The sequence below is a fragment of the Octopus sinensis genome, linkage group LG5 (assembly GCF_006345805.1).
Source record: "Octopus sinensis linkage group LG5, ASM634580v1, whole genome shotgun sequence".
NCBI classification, from domain to species: Eukaryota; Metazoa; Mollusca; class Cephalopoda; order Octopoda; family Octopodidae; genus Octopus; species Octopus sinensis.
The window spans coordinates 34759509-34781602 of record NC_043001.1 but is presented as its reverse complement, the minus strand read 5'-3'; the positions used below and the strand labels follow the sequence as shown (position 1 = coordinate 34781602).

The following is a 22094-nucleotide window of genomic DNA, read 5'->3' as shown; positions in this document are numbered from 1 at the left end:
GTGCGTAACTGGTACTTAATTTATCGACACCGAAAGAATGAAAGGCAAAGTCGACCTCGGCGGTATTTGAACTCACAACGTAACAGCAGGAGGAAATACCGCTAAGCATTTCCCCGGCGTGCTAACGTTTCATATTTCTTTATTGCCTACTAGGGGCTAAATATAGAGGGGACAAACAAGGACAGACAAAGGGATTAAGTCGATTCTATCGACCCCAGGGCGTAACTGGTACTTATCTAATCGACCCCGAATGGCTGAAAGGTAAAGTTGATCTATGCGGAATTTGAACTCAGAACGTAGCAGCAGATGAAATACCTATTTCTCTACTACCCACAAGGAGGTAAACACAGACAGGACAAACAAGGACAGACAAACGGATTAAGTTGATTACATCGATCCCAGTGCGTAACTGGTACTTATTTAACCGACCCCGAAAGGATGAAAGGCAAAGTCGACCTCGGCAGAATTTGAACTCACAAAGTAACGGCAGGACGAAATACGGCTACGGATTTCGCCCGCGAAGCATTTCGCCCGCGAAGCATTTCGCCCGGTGTGCTAACGTTTCTAACAGCTCACCACCTCCTGGTAAAATATATTCTTTTCTACTCTAGGTACAAGGTCTGAAAGTTTTAAGGAGGGGGCTCGTCGATTAGACCGATCTCAGTACGCTACTGGTCCTTAATTTATCGACCCTGAAAGGATGAAAGCAAAGTCGACCTCGGTGGAATTTGAACTCAGAACGTGAAGATAGACGAAATACCTATTTCTTTACTACCCACAAGGGGCTAAACACAGAGAGGACAAAAAAGGACAGACAAACTAATTAAGTCGATTATATAGACCCCAGTACGTAACTGGTGCTTATTTAATCGACCCCGAAAGGATGAAAGGCACAGTAGACCTCAGCGGAATTTGAACTCAGAACGTAGCGGCAGACGAAATACCTATTTCTTTACTACCCACAAGGGGCTACTCACAGAGAGGACAAACAAGGAAAGACAAACGGATTAAGTCGATTACATCGACCCCAGTGCGTAACTGGTACTTATTTAATCGATATCGAAAGGATGAAAGGCACAGTCGACGTCGGCGGAATTTGAACTCAGAACGTAACGGTAGACGAAATACGGCTACGCATTTCGCCCGGTGTGCTAACGATTCTGCCAGCTCGCCGCATTTAAGACTATCGTTTTTATAGAGTGCATCGTCTAACTTTGATCACATCCTGCTTCATACGTCGATAATGTCGGGACTATCTTTTCAAACAAACGACATTAATCGGGGTGGAAGTAAAGGTAAAATTAAAGGTAACCTTCTCGAATCATACCGCCTCAGAAGGGCCGATTTCCCGGTTTCATGGCCTAAATATTCCAAGCCTGGACGCCGATCCTTGCAGGGTTATTTATTTTTGCCTGCTGAGTGGACTGGAACAACGTGAAATGAAGTGTTTTGCTTAAGAACACAATGCGTCACCTGGTCCAGGAATCGAAAGCACAATGTTACAATCATGAGTCCAACACCCAAACCACTAAGCCACTCGCTTCCACTAAAGTTTACTTCTCGAGTCATGCCGACACATAAAGGCTGGTTTCCATAGCGTATATAATAATCCCCACACGCCTCCACAGTCTTGGCAGGTGTGGATATCATTGTTGTAAGCTTTCACAGTCTCAACGATTTGTCTAATCTAGATCTTTTACCGACATACCTGTTCTTTCTGTACATAAAGTATTTCTTTGAAATTTTCTATTTTTAGATTGCCAAAACATAGTTTCCAAAGCGAATTATAAAATGCATTTCGCTGTCCAAAATTTACTCCAGCTTTTAATGTCACTGACTCGTTTGTCAATGAATTAGGTATACATATTTTAGATCATATATATCCAACTTTCGATTATGTTATTATATAGATTAATTAGTCAGCAGGCCGGAGTCTCATTCGTTATCGGAATTAACCAGACGGATCGCTCCACCAACTAACAACGGCCATGCACCACCACCCACCGAATCGAGAAAGAGCTATCGATCTGTGGAGGCGCGTGGCTTAGTCGTTAAGGTGTCACCATCATGATCGTAAGATTGTGGTTTCCATTCCTGGACCGGGCGACGCGTTGTGTTCTTGAGCAAAACACTTCATTTCACGTTGCTCCAGTCCACTCAGCTAGCAAGAATGAGTAACACTGCGATGGACTGGTATCCCGTCCAGCTGGATAAGCCATTAAAACCGGGAAATTGGGCATATTAGCCTGGCTAGGCTTTAAAAGGGCGCATTCATTTTATTTTATAGATTAATTACTGGTTAGGACACCGTATTTTGTTTTGCAACCATACTTTAATACCAAGTATATTACAGATATACAAGTCAATACTGTGCCCTAGTTTGGGTTAGCAGATTTTCTATAGAATTTAGAGTCATTATCTATTTTCTATCTTCGATCGTATTATTGACATAAATGTATTCGTATACGTAACTTTGCAATTTTCAGTGATAGCTCTAAATTATATACAAAATCTATAGAGATACACATTAAAAAGATAATTATAAGAATTGCATTATATGCCAAATATTATATAGTTTATGCTACATATCAAAATCATATTTCAGTCAATATGCACATAAACACGGATTTTGAGAGAGATCAGAATCAACACATTTGGAATTCCGTTGTGTTACTAACAATTGCTTCATATTAAAAATGAGTCCAGCTGTGGATTAATCTAATTATATAATGCTGGTTGCAACACATCCAATTCTACACGTATGCTCAAGCTTTCAGGATATTGAAAAGCATACACCATAAGAACTGATATCGTTCTGAATGTTATAATGAATGAAAGAAAGTCAGTATTATTTTGTTACAATTCTTTCTAGGTTACGAAATACGGAAAAGGATTTTTCAATGGACTTACGAATAGTTACATTAAATCAAAAATTTTGGATTTGTTCAGAGTATGCATCATACATAGAAAAATATTCACCAAAAGACACACAAAACACATGCACACACACACACGGGTAACGCACGAAACACACAGACATATTATATATCAGTATATGTGTGAGTGTTTGTATATCATAATTTGGGTTTTCGTTTGTCCTACATATAGCTTGAACCGATGTTGGTTTGATAACATCCTCACCATTTAGGGATTCCGAGAATAAGCACCAGCCCGATTTCTCGAAAAGATTCTTCGTAACGGTACACTATTTTGGCCAGGGATCAACGAGTAGAAAGGTAGGAATATAAGAGATATACATACGTATGTTTGTCTGCATACGTACATACATACATGCATACATACATACATACATACATACATACATACATACATACATACATACATACTACATTCATATATGCATACACACACACACATATATATATATACATATATATGTATGTGTGTGTGTGTGTGAAGGCGCATATCTCAGTGGTTAGAGCGTGAGGCTTACGATCGTGACGTTGTGAGTTCGAATCCGGGGCAAGACACTTTATTTCACGTTGCTTCAGTTCACTCAGTTATAGAAATGAGTTGTGACGTCACTGGTGCCAAGCTGTATCGGCCTTTGCCTTTCCCTTGGATGACATCGGTGGTGCGGAGAGGGGAGGCTGGTATGCATTGGCGACTGCTGGTCTTCCAAAAACGACCTAGCCCGGATTTGTGCCTCGGAGGGTAATTTCTAGGTGTAATCCCATGGTCATTCATGACCGATAACAACGAAGTCTAGGCATCAGTGTATTGCGGCCGTTTTAGACCACCTGAAACGGCCGTAATACACTGATGCGTAGAATTTGTTGTTACTTATTTGCTTTTAATTCACCTTACTTCGAGCTGTGCGGATAACTCCGCACTGACTTAGTGACTCAACTTAAATGCCTACTGAATCATAATGATGTGTTTGTGAGTGTGTGAGTGCATGTGTGTGTGTGTGTGCATGTGTGTCTGTGTGCATGTGTGTGTATGTGTCGTGTGCACATGTGTTGTATGTATATGCCTGTGCATAGCTTTATATGTACATTTCTGTAGTATATATATATATATATATATATATATATGTGTGTGTGTGTGTGTGTGTGTGTGTGTGTGTGTGTGTGTGTGTGTGTGTGTGTATATGCATGTATGTATGTATGTATATATTTAGCACAAAATGGCGACGAAGAAATTTACAGGAACAGCAAAGACAAAGCACAACAAATGCAAATACCCTCTACACCTCAGCAGTTGTCGACAAAATAACTTCTAAAATAAATGTGTATGTATGCATATGCGCACGCGTGTGTGCGCATATGCATGCAGCTGTATATGCATCTACTTTAAATTAGTGTTGTATTAGAGATTTTTTCTAATAAAATTCTTAAACTCTTCCAGTGGATCAAGTTCATTCAGTGAATGCTACATAAGGTTTTTAACATTTTTTTAAACAACAACTTAAGTATATGCATGCTTCTTTGCCTATGGATTTGGGTCCGTATGCTTGTGTTTGTATGCGTCTAATACTTTAGAATGCAAAATAATGCAAATCCCATCTAATCCGTTGGTGCATTTCAGGATGGTGATAGAACATTCAAAACTGTTGAAAGAAACTGCATTCATAATTTTGTTCTTTTTCTCCGGTGTGTCTAAAAAAGTATATACATATACCTATATCTGTTTGTGAATAAGACTGTACTCATATATATATATATATATATATATATATATATATATATATATAATGTGCGCGTGTATACAAATATGTATATAAGAATATATATATATTTACTTATATATAAATAAGTATATAAGTATAACTATATATACTTATATATATGTATATATATATTCACACATATATATATAATATATATATATATATATATATATATATATATATATATATATATATATATATATATATATATATATACGTGCATCTGTATAACTTTATAACATAAGGAAAATGTGGAGGTATGTATAGTAGTTCGTATTCTGACTGTCACACATCCAAAAGAAAGCGTTTCTTAGCAGCCATATTAATATTAACAACACACCTATATTGAAACAACTATCTGCATTCCTGGAACATCCGTGTATTGTAATCCTTTTCAAATTTATTATTCCACCTAACTTTATCATGTTTCATATATTTTATTTGCCTATTCTTTAATCACTTCTACTAAATTGAAAAAAGTTCAACGACGATGCTATCTCCACAAAGATAAAACCTTTTTGCATGAAGTATAAGAGGTCGCTATAGATTTTTTCCTTTTCTTTTCAAAGTGTTTAATAATGTTTTCTTTTATTTGTATGACGTTATTCGTGCCTTAAAATGTACGAAGTCGTATACTGAAATATTCAATTTACATACATAAATCCCAGAAAAGTTGTAGTTTTTACAGGATAAATAGAGATATATGTTTTTTGTTTATAAGTGTACGTGTATATATAAATTCGTGCATACATATACTGAAGCGCACATAAGCACATAGTTTCTGTGTCTCTCCCCCTTTACTTTCTGTCTCTAACTCCATCCCTCTCTCTCTCTCCCTCTCTTTCTCACACACACACACTCAGAAATACGCACAATCACACACGCACACTCAGAAATACGCACAATCACACACACACATACACACACGCACAAATACACACAATCATACATACCTGTTTAATTATTTCATACATCCCACCCAGATGGTCTCCACATTGTGTTACATGCGTTATTTCTCCTGATGTAAATTTTGCCTTTGTTAAGAGTCCTTTAAGATCTGGAGATTATCTTTGGCGGTTAAAAATATATGATTCTTTACTTTTCTGAGATTTCATAATCGCTGTAGATCCGGAAGGCAGCGTTTGACCGAATAGGATTATCAGCAACTAAAACTGGAACATTTATGTTTGTATTATTGTCTTTATTATCATTGTGAAATCTTCTCTGTAAGGCAGATATTCAAGAACTTTTGCCTTAGTTATAGCATAATATACTAAGTTTTTGATAATTTTTGTTGCTGGAAGAATATTTTTAGTTCTACAAACGGTCTCTCCAGACTACTCGTGCCCGTATGTATTGAACACTTACAGCTTGACATATTTCGTAAAATGTAATATGGCGGCTAATTAGCATAGTTGTTAGCCTTCAACCTCGAAAGCAACATAGATTTATCAGCATTTACTTCAAATCTGCATGTTCTGATTTCAAATTATACCGAGGCAGATTTGGCTTTTCTCAGAATTTGGGGTCGATAAAATAAGCAACAGTAGATTACTGGCGTACATGTTATCAACATACTCCTTCTCCAATAACTTTGTCAAATTGGAAGCCATATTAAATGGATCTTCCTTTCATATAGTATGCTTGGTAATATCTAAAATCTATATATTGGTGTTTCCGCCTTCTTGCTGAAGAGATCAGCTGTTAAAAAATCCCATTCTTCAAACATGTACATATGCCCATGTGTTTGAGGGGCGTGAGAAGGGGACACACACACACATACACACATATATATATATATATATATGTGTGGGTTTTGTATATGTGTGTATCCCCTTCTCTCTTCCCCAACATTTTACCTTAAATATTAAATATTTAACGTAATAAATGTGTTGTAGGAGCTAATCCTAATATTTTATGTTTCAAATGAATATTGTTTAACTCTATTTGCTTATTTATTTAACTACTATCTTTAACCTGAAGATTGACTATAATTTTAAATTGAATTCATTTCAATTGAATTTAATTTAATTGTAGCCATGAAACGTACGTAGTTTTTTTTACTTATTATACTCTTCCGTAGTTGGACGACGTGTGAGGTTTTAGCAATTTCTTACCGAACGAACAACCACACAGCATATGTTTTGTTTATAGCGATCAAATGTTTGTGTAGACATAAGCTGACTCCCTCCCTCAGATTGAGATCACCTGCACAGGTGCAAGGGGTGCCACATGTCAGATATCGAAATGATCGCAGAGCAACGTGAAATTAAGTGCTTTGCTCAAGAACACAATACACGCCCGGTCTGGGAATTGAACCCACGATTGCGAAATCGTGAGGGCAACTCCTTAACTACTAAGCCATGCATACACGAAATACATACAGGCATGCATGCGCACGCTTTCCTCTCCTGTCTCTCTCTCTATCTATCTATCTATTTTTCATATATATATGTATATATCAGAATTTATAGAAGTGAATTTCTAGAGATATATTTGTATGCATGTACCTTGCAACTTGCCAGTCGCATAGTTAAAACTTGTGTTATAGAAATTTTACATAGAATCGCATGTTTCTAAGATGTAACATCATTACTTAGCATCTTCAGTGTCTTTAATGGGGATCATTTTGCAGCGAGCATTTAGCCCAGGGATCCAGTTTAACCACATCTTACTCTCTCCGTCCCCCCACCCCAATGCTTGTACCCCGCCAACGCTTTTTAACCATTATTGGTTTCGTTACTCCTACGTAGTTAGCGGTTAGGCAATAGATACCGATATAGCAAGTATCAAACATTAAAATAAGTACTGATTTCAACATTTTTGACGAAAGTCCTTCAATACAAAACTACTGCATGGCCGCAGTCCAATAACTGAAACAAGTAAAAAGAAAAGCTTAGATTCATACCATCCAAAAAGACCCTTAGCATTCTTAGGTTCAGTGAAGCATCACTAAATTGTGAAACTGCTAGCAATCATTAGCGAAAAATTAGCTTCTATAATTAGATATCACGAGTTTCAACCATTTCCATATTAATATTGTGTCACAAAGTGCCTTCATGCATTTCTCTTTTATCATTATCATTATTATTATTATTATTATTATTATTATTGTTGTTTTCTTCTTTAGCTTTACTATCAAACTTAGTCCTGTGGAGAGATAAGCTGGATGTAAGACAAGACGAGAAAAAGCGTTGCTAATTTAAATTGTGTGAATAAGTACATAGGAAGTAAAGTGACATATTTTGTCACCTTATCAATTTTTTATTGCTATTTGAATGCATGTATGAAGCGTATGTGTGTTCGTGTGTACACATCCCCCAAACACACATCCACATACATACACACGTTCAGAGATTCACATAGATAAATGTATGAAGCGTATGTGTGTTCGTGTGTACACATCTCCCAAACACACGTCCACACATACACACACACATCCACATGCATACACACGTTCAGAGATTCACATAGATAAATGTATGTGCGTAAGTGTATGCATGTCAGTGAATGCGTGTTTGCGTATTGTATACTATAAACACATACGTAAATGTACACATATATAATTATACATATATGTGTGTGTGTGTGTGTGTGTGTGTGTGGAGCCGTAATGGCCCAGTGGTTACGGCAGCGGACTCGCGATCGGATGATCGCGGTTTCGATTCCCAGACCGGGCGTTGTGTGTGTTTATTGAGCGAAAACACCTAAAAGCTCCACGAGGCTCCGGCAGGGCGGGGCGACCCATGTTGTACTCTTTCGTCACAACTTTCTCACACTCTTTCTTCCTGTTTCTTGAGTAACGCTGCGATGGACTGACGTCCCGACCAACTAGGGTGAACACATACGCCATAGAAGCCGGATATTTGTTTCTGTGCTTGGTTATAATAAAAACAATTATATATTAATCTGGGGGATTACTCTCTACTTTTATAGTATACAAGTTAATTCTTCAACAAGAATACTGTTGACAGTGACTTCGAAGCTTCGCCCATTTAATCCATCGTCAGAGTTCGTATTACTTACATATACATTTATCTGAGAGGTACTGGTTCGTCTCCCGTAGCTGTCTGCTGGCAACATTTTTCACCCAGTCATTCTGCTCTGAGTGTGTATGTGTGACTCTGTATGTATGTGTGTGACTTTGTGAGTGTGTATGTGACTCTGTGTGTGAGAGAGACGCTGTGTGTGAGAGAGACGCTGTGTGTGCATGTGTGTGTGTGTGTGGCTCTGTATGTGTGTGTATGCATATATATGTATAACGAATGTTTCAGAAGATCAGTTTTCAATTACGTGTTACTGGGTTCGATCTCACAGACTGGTACCCTAGCGCTCCCTCGTGTCACCTTTCATCTTGTGGAGAAAACTAAGCAGACAGAAATTGTGTAGAATCTAATCAGATGGACTGCACTTGTAATTAAAGTTTAAGCTTTGTCATATAGTGTATGACACTGATTCTACCTGAGGATTAGATTAATGATCCGTGTTGTCGCTAAATTTTTTGGCTACTTGCGCGCTAGTTATTTGAAATGGTAAATTCAGTTGTTGGAACAGTAGAATGGTCACTATCGAGAGCAACACAGAACCGAATGTTCTTTCACTGATTTCAAAATTTGCATATTTATTGCACGTCCATCAAAGGATTTTAGGCGATTACAGGACACAAAATACACATGTAATTTTGTCATTTATTTCATTGATCTGTATACAGAGTATGGGCCAGTTTTACGTCGGCAAATATAAATACAGAAAGGGCAAAAACACGTACACACGAAATAAACACGTACACACATCTACATACATATATACACACATGCATACACCTAAGTATAGATAAATATATACATACTGTATTTTCCTCAAAATGTATCCACACTTCAATAGCAGACAGCTCGATATATACTTCTTTTAAGGTTAAACCATCAGAAATAATGAAGGTGTCAGACAAAGCTTTCAGCTTAAGAAGGTTTCTGCTAAAATAATCATGAGTATTTGAAAGTATAGTCGAAGTACAACGATATTTTAGGAGAGAGAGTTTTAAACGGATCGACCTATATCGCAATTTAATCTCATTCGAATTAGAAATAAATTTGAAGCAGATAGAACTCTTCAGAGAGTTTACAAGAAACGGCACTGACGACCACAGACATCGCTGCGATCTTACCACAGTTCAAGAGAATCTATGTGCGTCGTGAGCTAGGAATTTTAAAATCAAGTGCTCATCGGATTTTGAAGTTGTATCATCTGGTAAAGTTACATTCCGAGAATAATTAATACTCCTAATGAAGATAATCCAGAGAGAAGTGCTCTTTGAGTGGTACTTGGATAGATGTGTAGAAGATGCGTGCTATCCAACTAATTTTGTTTGTAGTGATGAGACTACATTTTAAAAAATATTCCTCGCTTAACCGCTGAAATTGCACTTACAGGAAATCTGAAAATCCGCATATAACGGAGGAACATCAAGCTTTCACAAAAAAAGGATTAACTAGACCGCCATTTTAATTATTTTAAAAAAATTTGGGGGAAGGGTCTATACTGTGACCTAATTACTAGAACTAGCAGCAATATTCTGTCAAGTCAAGCATTTAAGAGGACTTTGAAGAAGTGGGGTTTATTTCCAAGACAGTGCACACCCACATTACCATAGAAATGTAACGGGCTATCTTGATGAGATTTTTTCCAGCAAGACGATTAGACGAAATGGATCAGTAGATCCATTTCGGACTCACACCACGAGACACTTTTATATATATAAAACAAAATAAGGCCCTAAATATATAAATAAGTCAAAGCTAAGCTCAGCAAGATTTGAACTCAAAGCACAGTGACGCGGATCGACAAGAGCAAAGTATTTTGACTCGCGATGTAATGATCCCGTCATTTCAAACACCAGGTGATTCTTATTATTCTATACGTAATACGATGCATCATACATTATTCACTAATATCTTATCCGTGTATTTATGTGGCTATAACCTCAAGTGTATTTTAAATCAACGCTGAATACATATACACGCATATATGGATATACATATACGTGTCTCTGTGTGTGAATCTTTGTATACTCGAATTCATTTACTCAATAGTTGTTAGTGTAAACTTCCTTGAAAGTCCTGTACCACCTGACGATTTATTTTACATATTTATAACCCTGGATCATTTATAATGGATATCTACAACGTTCGATGATTTATTCTGAATAGTTATACCTCTGGATAATACATTATATGTATATATATATATATATAAATACACACATGCACACAAACACACAGACAGAGACACACACACACACAACAATGGATAATTTATGAGCCAACGAGGATATAACTACTCGGCCGCTCTACGCTGCTAGAATTAGCAGCTGAATCTTCTTCGAATCGTATCCCACTATGAGAGAGGGAAATGACACATTATATAATGCAGTCTTGGATAGACATTTCATGAACAAAAAGAAAGGATAAGAGCCAGGGTGTTAATGGTAATGCCAGCAGCAACTCACACAGGATAATTTATTGAAGATACCGACCCGAATTGATATCGCAATTCTTCAGTTGTCATACAGGAGGATTGCGATATTATATATCTCAAGTGGTTGTAACTATAAATTATTTTAGAGCATGACTAAATATTAAATATATAATACATACACACACACACACATACACACATTTGTATATATACATACATATACAGGCATACACACACACACATGTGTATATACACACACACATACATATATGTGTGTATGTATGAAAATATAGATAAATAAATAAATAGATAGATACATAGAAAGATATATAGAGATATTGATAGATAGATAGATAGATAGACAGACAGATTGATAGATAGATAGGTAGATAGATAGATAGATAGATAGATAGATAGATAGATAGATAGATAGATGATAGATAGATAGATAGATAGATAGATAGATAGATAGAGATAGATAGATAGATATAGATAGATAGATATAGATAGATAGATAGATAGATAGATAGATAGATAGATAGATAGATAGATAGATAGATAGATAGATAGATAGATAGATAGATAGATAGATAGATAGATAGACAGAAACAGAGTGAAAGAGAGGGAAAGTGATAAAAGTTAGAGTATATTTATCGTCCATTCATGATTTTGTGTGGTCTAGTATTTCCTGTACATATAAATGGTTAGAATCAATTGTTTCATATATCTTTTTCATATGAAATATCCCGCAACTAGAACCTCATCGCTAATGAATCAGTGGTTTGGGATCAAAGGTTTTCGTTAGTAAATGAAATAGCTGCGAGTGTAAGCAATCGCGAATACATACTCAGATCAATACGTGTTTATCACATACAAGCAGAATCATGAATTTATTGGTGTATAGGTTGTAAAATTGATATGTATATGTATATATATATACTTACATACATACACATACATACACACACACACACACACACACATATATATTCTTTTATGGTTTTACTTGTTTCAATCAGGCTGCGGACATGTTGGGGCACCGTCTTGAAGTATTGTCGAACGAATCAACCCCGGGACATTTTTTTAAAGCCTGGTATTTTATTCTACGAATCCTTTTTGTCGAATCGCTATGATCCGAGGACAGAAACATACCAACAGCGGTTTTCAGCGCTGGTAGGGAACAGACACAAAGACACACACACATAGATATATACATACATGTATATGTGTGTGTATATATATATGTGTGTGTGTATACACACACACACATATATTTATAGTAGAAGAGACTCTCCCAAGGTGCCACACACTGGGACTGAACCCGGAACCACGTGGTTAGGAAGCAAACTATATATATGCATCCATGCATGCATACATACATGCTCGCATATATACATACATACTTACGTACATACATGCATACATACACACATACGTACGTACATACATACATACATAAATACATACATACATACATACATACATACATACATACATACATACATACATACATACATACATACATGGCGCCTTGAACATCAGACGTTCAGGCGTTGAGGACCATTTAAAATTACTTTTTTAACGTTTTCTTTTCTACCTCTACATATATGCCGACTCGTCTAGCCTAAAATAGTAATTGCTTCATTTCTCCAATCATAAATAAATGGTGACATTGTTTCCGTTATCTACATTCCAACGATAGAATTTTGTATCTCTGTTAGAAACCAGCTTCTTCCTCAGCGGAAGAATTTAAATAATCAGAAACAGAAGAACGCTTACGTACATATAAGCATACATGCATAATATCAACTGGCTCTACCGTGGTATCAACAGGCTCTACTTAAGAGATAAAGGAGGTAAGAGGCTTCGGATCAGTGCAGACAGTCTGTCTCTCTCAGACAACAATTGCTAAACAACATCAGAAAAATAAATACATTGACTTAGTGCTGAAAAGTGAAGAAAAGAATATCTTACCTGTTGCAATCGAGCTCCTTGGGGGACACTTTTTTTTCTCCTGACGACCTCCCATACAATCGCAAATCAATGAACCGGACTAGCATACCTCAAAGAAAACCTGGATGTGAAACGCTCAGCATACCAAATAAAGACGAGTATGGTTCCTGAAGCATTGAAGAAGACAGTACTTTTGACATGAAGCGAAGCCTCTCTTGGACTTGTGACCGCTACATCACACTTTGAAGGTTATACATTTACATTCCAAGAAGAGGAGATTGCTACTAATACCTAATAAAGAGACAGTGAATTCCTTAGAGCTTCATGATGGATGACTCCACAAGCAAAACATATGTCAAGGGTAACCGTAACAGGCCGGACATTGTTGTTTGGGACAAATACGGTAAAGCATGTACCTTCAGAGAGGTTAGCTGTCTTACTGATATGAATATCCTTTTGAAGATATAAGAGAAAGAAGATAACTATGAAGAACTGCTTCGAACCACCATCATTTATATCCAGATTACAAATTTACATTTATACTAATAATAATTAGTGCACTTGGATTCGTAAGTTAATGCCTAACTGTGAGTTTCAATATGCTTGGATTTTCAGAAAAAAAATCAACCATCTGATTCGCACATTACAAGTACAATCTGTAAGCGGAACAGTAAAATAACGCATGGCTTTTCTCAGGTTTAAAATGTGACATTGCGTTCGTAATTGACATTCCAATGATGGAGCTTTGTATCTTTATTAGAAACCAACTGCTTCTTCAGAGGAAGAATTTACATAATTGAATACAGAAGAGACATACATACATATATACATACATACATACATATACACATACATACATATTAAGATTTCGTTTAAATAGAATTATAGTAATAACCTAAGGATCGTATTTATCTAAGCCCCTCTACGATTATCAGCTACCGAATGTCATCGCACAGAGGAATATTATTTTTACTGAAAATATATAAGAGCAAATCCGTTTAGCCTCCGCAGAATCCATACAAAAGAAAAGAAGGTAAAATGAACAGGCTTCAATCCAAACCACAACAATTGTTTCTGTGCATTTCTAACAGTTTTTAGTTGCTGAGATTTCTATATTCTACATATTGTTATATTAAAATCAGTCGAGTTGTTTTGAGAGCACTCTGGGAGCACTGCTTTGTTCTCAATAACATCCACCTGATGACGTGCGAGTGCACAGCCATGGTATTTATTTAATGATATGTACAATAAGCAAAATTCGTACCTGAGAACTGCTACTAATGCACAGAAACAATTATCATTTGGATTAAATCCTATTCATTCTATTTCCTTGCAATATATCAATATATCGTGTCACGTTAAGAAGCGTTGAACTGAACCAGCATTTTGACTCGAATCAAGTCTGAGAAACAACTCCAAATCGTTGTTACTTTCCCCATCAGAAGAGTTAAGACCGATGAGTTTTTACTGGTATTGTGTCGTATTTGTTATAATAATACATTAAAGTTAACTACTGATATTTTGAAATCATTTAATACGTAAGATTCGGTATTTGCTATATATAATGGAAAACGCATCAATTACATATAGGTTATTTTTGAAATGCATTAACGTAATGGAAGCATTTCCTGTTCTATATTCTGATGCGTACGTATTAAATGATTTCAAAATATCACTTTATTATTATAACTTTGTATACATATATATATGGCTGTGTGGTAAGAAGTTTGCTTAGCAACCAAATGATTCCGGGTTCAGTCCTATTGCGTGGCACCTTCGGCAGCTGCCTTCTACCATAGCCGCGCGCCAACCAAAGCCTTGAGAGTGGATTTGATAGACGGAGACGGAAAGAAGCCCGTACTATATATATATATATATATATATATATATCATCACCGACTCCTTCAACTGCACCTACAACAATATCATCTATTGCATCTCCTGATACCTCTGCCATTCTCTGTACGTCGGACAAACAGTACGCCGTTTGGCTGACCGGTTCGAGGAACACCTCCGAGATATCAGCCTCGGCAATGACACCCCGGTCTCACGCCATTTCCGCTCTACCGGTCACTCTTTGCAACACCTGTCTGTGTTCGGATTGTCCTTGCACAGAGGCCATTCCGGACTCCCATTTGCGTCGTGAACAGGGATTGATCTTCTCTCTTCGCTCCTTTACGCCATTTGGGCTTAACTGTCCTCTCCTCTTCATCTAACCTCCTTCCCTTGCCTCTCTCCCCCGCCCTCCTACTTCCTCCCACCCAACTCTCCTCTCTTGCCCCGTCTCCTACTTCTCTTCACTCCTACATCTCTTCACCTCTACTCGCTTTCCCTCTTCTCTCTTACTCTCTTTCTCTCTTCTCTCTTTCCCTCTTCTCTCTCACTCTGCTTCTCTATTTCTCTCTTCTCTCCTACTCTCTTTATCTCTTTCTCTCCCGTCTTTCTCTCTTCTCTCTTACTCTCTTTCTCTCTTCCCTCTTTCTCTCTTCTGTATTATTCTCTTTCTCGCTTCTCTCTTACTCTCTTTCTCTCTTCTCTCCCCCCTCCCTCCTCACATACCCACCTCCCCATCCCCCCATAAGCCCACCCACCCTCACACATTCATACTCCATCTTCCCTATCCTTCCAATCCTCCGATCCCATCCCCCATCCTATACCACACACCCTCTGCCTACCCACAAACCCCAACTCTACCCCAAACCTCAGCCGAAGCCACACCCCACCCGTGCTTTCCCCAATCTCGCCTCCCCCACCACCCAACATCACACCACACCACACTACACCATACAACATTACACATCACGTCACAACCACCACTCACACACCAATCCCCACATTTTCACACCTACACATACATACACGCACACGTCCATACCATCAGCCCTCTTTCACACGCACATAGTTACTCTCTTATACACACACGCACCTTCGTGTTGGGGGTCATCTTTACTCTGTTATCTCCCCTACTTCTTGCCCCCTCTCGTGTGTGACCCTTCTGTCCGAAATCAGTCGCCATGATAGATCGTTAGCCACTACACACATTTTTTCTCTCCTTGTTTATTCGTGTCCTTTTCATTAGAAGAGCGTAGGCTCGAAACGTAAAAGCTCATACAAAGCTTTACATTTTACTTTTGACAATCTTTTTCTATAAAAGTGAAAACGGTCACGTGAATAAATATCTTTAAAATTGCATTTTGAAACCTTCTTTCATATATATATATATATATATATATATATACATACATGCATATAACATTACCCACTCAGTTATGATATATAAATGCATGCCTTTCTATGTACATAGAGAAGATATCCCAAGATCTGCGATATGGATCGGATGAAACTTTCAGGAATGCTTGGCCTCGTGACTTGTACGGACTGACTAGATTTTGGGATCGATCCGGTACCGGTACTGGATTATTTTTTCCTGTTTTTTTTTACTTACATTTTGAGTGCGGTCGCGTTCATTTTTAGTATTCTCGTTTATGAGAGCAGTTGAGTTTATTTCAGATATTCTCATTTTAAAAATCATCTCTGGTTAATCGTTGAGAGGACGTTGGGGTTGCCTTGACGGAGCTTTGTGCTCTTTGAGTGCTCTTGTTTATATATATTATATATGCAAGAATATTTCCACATGTGTAAATATGAATCTACGTATACATGTATTCGTGTATTTATATTTATGGAGGTCAGAAAACAATAACCAAAGGCTACAAATATATCCGCATTACATTCGTCTACACACACATACACATACACACACACACACACATATATATATTTATAGATAGATAGATAGATAGATAGATAGATAGATAGATAGATAGATAGATAGATAGATAGATAGATAGATAGATAGATAGATAGATAGATAGATGTGTGTTTCTGACACACAGAGAGAGTATAATCATCGCACTCACATTATAGATACAAACACAGAGTCAAACACACACAAGCATATGTATATGTACATATAACTACATATTTCCACGTCAGCAAAGCAAATATGAAAGCATGGTGTTTTGTTGTTTTCTCTCGTGTATGTGTGTGTGTGACCTTCAGTTAATATGAGTGTATTTTTTTATTTTTTACCTTCTATACATTGGCATTGCTGTGTGTGTATCATTATGCTTAAATTACGTTCAGAAAGTTACGTTGGGAAAACTTCCTGTTTTCATCAGCTGTCTCTTTGACACAGCCACAAACAACTGTGTTTACCAATAACGGAAGAATCTATTATTGCACATCAAAGCCCATACGGATTCACTGGACAAGCGGAATAGGTAAATTAAGGAACATCAAAGTGGGATGCCAGACGTAATTTACATCCAATTAAATATATGTGTGAGTGTGTTTGTATGTCTGTGTGTGTATGTGTGTACATATGCAAGCATGTATGTATATATATACATACATACATACACACACACACATACATATATATATATAAAATGTATATATATATATATATATGCATCTATATATATATATATATATATATATATATAAGCACACATATGTACGTTTGTATTTATGTATGTGTTTATGTATATAGAACTGATGCATTTACATATATGTATGCATCAATGATATCCACTAAATATATATACATACATACATATATACATACATGCAAATATATATACATATATATATATATATATATATGTATGGTATATATGCTAATGTATATATATGTATGTATACATACCATATATATATATATATAATATATATATATATATATATATATATATATATATAATATATATATATATATATATATATATATATATAATATTTATACATATACATATATATATCAGAAATGGAAAAGCACAACAAAACAATGAATTGAACAATTACAAATTGAATTCAATTTAAATATTTTATACAAACAAATGGCATATCTCATAAATTACATGTTTCCGCTTCATTCATAAACTAAGTTTTTCAAGAATACTCGAATCCATTTGAATATGTAATGATGTTTCATAAGATTAACATACCTTCTCAATATGTATATATATAAAACGCATGGCTTAGTGGTTAGGGCATCGAGCTTAAGATCGTGACGTTGTGAGTTCTAATCCCAGGCCGGTCTGCGTGCTGAGTTCTTGAGCAAGAGACTTTATTTCACATTGCTCTAGTTCACTCAGCTGTAGAAATGAGTTGCCAAGCTGTATCGGCCTTTGCCTTTCCCTTGGATAACACTGATGGTGTGGAGAGGGGATGCCGGTATGCATGGTCTTCCATAAACAACCATGGACTTGTACCTAGGAGGGGGATTTTCTAAGTGCAATCCCATGGAATTGAGTGCTCATTTCACCGTTCTACATTTACGCTTACATACATATGATGTATATATATATATATATATATATATATATATATATATATATATATATACTCACCTCACACGCATACACACACACACATACACACGCACACGTACACATACACACACACACACACCTACATACATACATTACACTTGTATACACACACACTTACATTCATACACCACACATACACATATACACACATACGCACACACACATATACTTATACACTGCACACACACACACATACATACATACACCCATATACATACACACACACATACCCACATACTCCTATACGCACATACATACACACAGACATACACACATACACACTCACACAAACATACACACACACATACTTACACACACACTCACCTGCACGCGCACACACATGCATGACAAACACCCCATACACTCACACTCACATACGCCACACCAACATAAACACGCACACGCCACACCACACACCTACACTCCCACACACATACATACGCACCTACATACAAACACGCACGCATACACACGCATACACACATGCATTACACACGTACACACACACCTACATACACATGCATACACACACACACACAAACATGCACGGACACACCCAGACATACACACATACACCTATATACACACGCCCACACACCTACACACACACACATATACACACACCCACACACTACATACACACACATACATACACACACATACACGGACACACCCATACATACTTACATACATACACCATACACACACGCCTACACACCTACATACACGCACATGCATACACACACACACACATGTACGCACATACACACACATATACGCACATACATATATACCCACACACATGCACACACACACACACATACGCACATGCATTACATGCATGCACACGCGACACCTACACGCATACACACACACACACGCACGTACACATACATACATACACACACGCACACATACACCCATACACATACATGCATCCTACACACACATACATACACACTCACACATACATACACACACACACACTCACTCACACACCTGTATGTACGCGCACACACATGACATACACACACTTCCCCACACCCACACGTACATACATACACACTCACACACATACACACAACACACAACACACGGACATACATCTATGCACACACAACATACACACATACTCACATACATTCATCGGACACCTGCCACCCAGACATACACACAGACACACTCACACATCCACACACATACATACTTACGCGCATACTCGCAGGCGCGCGCACACACGCGCTTGCGCCGGTTCGCGCACGCATACGCGCGCATGCACCTCGCTCTTGGACCCGACGAGACTCCCGCCCGTTCCTGGGACCGTCGCGTGTCGTTGGGTTTTCCACGCCCGACTCCGCGGGACCACTCTTCCATCTTCCCCTCAGCTGGAGTCCTTTTTCCTTAACCCCCCTTTTTCGTTTACACACGCGCACACACACATATACACACATTGCTTAAATATATACATTACTCTTACACACATCAATCTACTCGCCATTAATACCACCACGACACTGGACACACACACACACTACTACTCAACACACGCTGGCACGCTACATACGCCCCCACCCCTTCCCCTCCCTCCCTTCCTCCTTCCTTCTTTTTCTTACTACTGACCTACGCCCCACCCTTCCCCACCGCCCTTCCTCCTTCCTTCTTTCTTACTACTGACCTTGTCCGCTAAGATGACCATTGTCTCGCCCTACCTCACACGCCTACACACAGACGCACACACTAACACACACATATATTTTTGTTTTTTCATCTCGTCTCACACACACACATACACACACGTACACGCACACACTCACACATACACACACATCTGTTGCGTTACAAACTTGTCTCCACTCTTTTGCCTTTAAAAACCCACTTTGCTCTTGTTATCGTAACATCCGCCTTTCACCATGTGCAACTCGTAAACACCAGTCGTCCTTTTTCTCTTTCCCTGTGCCCCGCTCTGGATCTTTCTTTCTCTCTCTTCCTTCTTTATGTTTCCGACGAAGAGCTCCGCTCGAAACGTCATACCTCCCTGCTTCCATGCCCTGAGCGCCTAATAATAATAATACTGTAATTGTTCCATTGTTGTTGTTTTTTGTTTCCCGTTTGGATTAAAAATTATATTATATATATATTCCTAACCACATGGTTCCGGGTTTTCCGGTTTAGTCTACTGCGTGGCACCGTAAGCAAGTGTCTTCTACAATAACCTCGGCAGACCAAAGCCTTGTTAGTGGATTTCGTTGACGGAAACTGAGAGAGGCCCGACGTATATATATATATATTATATATATATATATATATATATATGCATCTGTGTTTATCACCCCACCATCGCTTGAGTGTTGGTGTGTTTGCACTCCTGTAACTTAGCGAAAGGAGACCGAACGAATAAATATTAGACTTATAAAGAATACGACTTGGGATCGATTTGTGCTACTAAAGGTGGTGCTCTAGCACGGCCACTGTTAAATGACTGAAACAAGTAAAAGAATAAAAAAATATATGTATATATATAACGTGAGTAAGGGTGTCAAGATACCCACATCGTTAGAAATAAGAGCTAAAATGCTCCAATGCTTTTGTTATAAAGCACATAGCATATATTCGGATAGGGGCTGCAATCGCCCCGAACACCGGTAAGTTTTGATTCGCGATATGTTAGATATTAATCGTATAGTCTCCATAAAACGATACATGGCCAGAAGCTGCAGCGTATCGTCCCCATCGATAGATACATGACCAGCAACGTCTTCTATATTCAGTTGAGCACGAAATTCGATCTGTAATTATTTGGAGCCGGTAGTATGAGAGAAGTTCTTCCGAGAAATGTGTTAAAGAAATCAGTAAGTCAACGCACACATGACGACTAGTGAATCCTACGCCAACAAAACATCTTTCTATTTTCTTTTTAATACGAGTATACTTTACGCTACAAAATATGTGTAGAAAAAAGGAACTGAGAATCATGATATACGCAAATTACATGCATAAACCAATTTACTATCACATGTAAAAACGATTTTCATCATATTTATGAATGTGTAATATAAACGTTACGTGTCTAATAATAAATATCATCAATGAATGTCAGTAAAAATTATTTAGTATGGCATAAGTTTCCTGTGTACATAGAATGAAAATTGGGAAGTTTATGCGATTTAGACATCAGAGACCAAACAAAATATCGGATCTTTAATCCCTGTGTGCATTATTGGTTTCTGCTTATGCGCAACGTTTTTTTTTTCTCAGATGAAAGTTACACACAATTCTATTGACAAAGGTACATTTCACTGATTGTCGATATGAATAAAAGAAATTTGATCATAGTAGGAATCGAAGTAAAATCGATAAAAAATTACTGGAAGAAAATATATTTATGCTTCCTATGGGTCTATATAAATCAATGAAAAGGGTACTAAACAGACTTTAAGCAACCAGTTGTTATTTTTTTTGATTATTTGCCTAAGTGATAATATATTATTTATGAATAGTCACACACAATATCCATATGTGCTAGAGAATCTGTGTGTAAACGTGTATAATTTTTTAATCTTATTTTGAATTATTAAGAA

At 37.4% G+C, this 22094-nt stretch overlaps 1 long non-coding RNA gene across 1 annotated transcript in view; it reads right to left on the bottom strand.

The window, feature by feature from the left end:
- Positions 1 to 1918: 1918 nt before the first annotated feature.
- Positions 1919 to 22094, bottom strand: part of LOC118763491 — a 24627-nt gene continuing 4451 nt past the window's right edge. Inside the window, exons 2-5 of the long non-coding RNA XR_004999250.1 lie at positions 17275 to 17284; positions 16496 to 16498; positions 15894 to 15897; positions 1919 to 2019 (exon numbers count right to left, since the gene is read on the bottom strand). This is a non-coding gene — a long non-coding RNA (uncharacterized LOC118763491). The remainder of the gene's footprint in view (positions 2020 to 15893; positions 15898 to 16495; positions 16499 to 17274; positions 17285 to 22094) is intronic.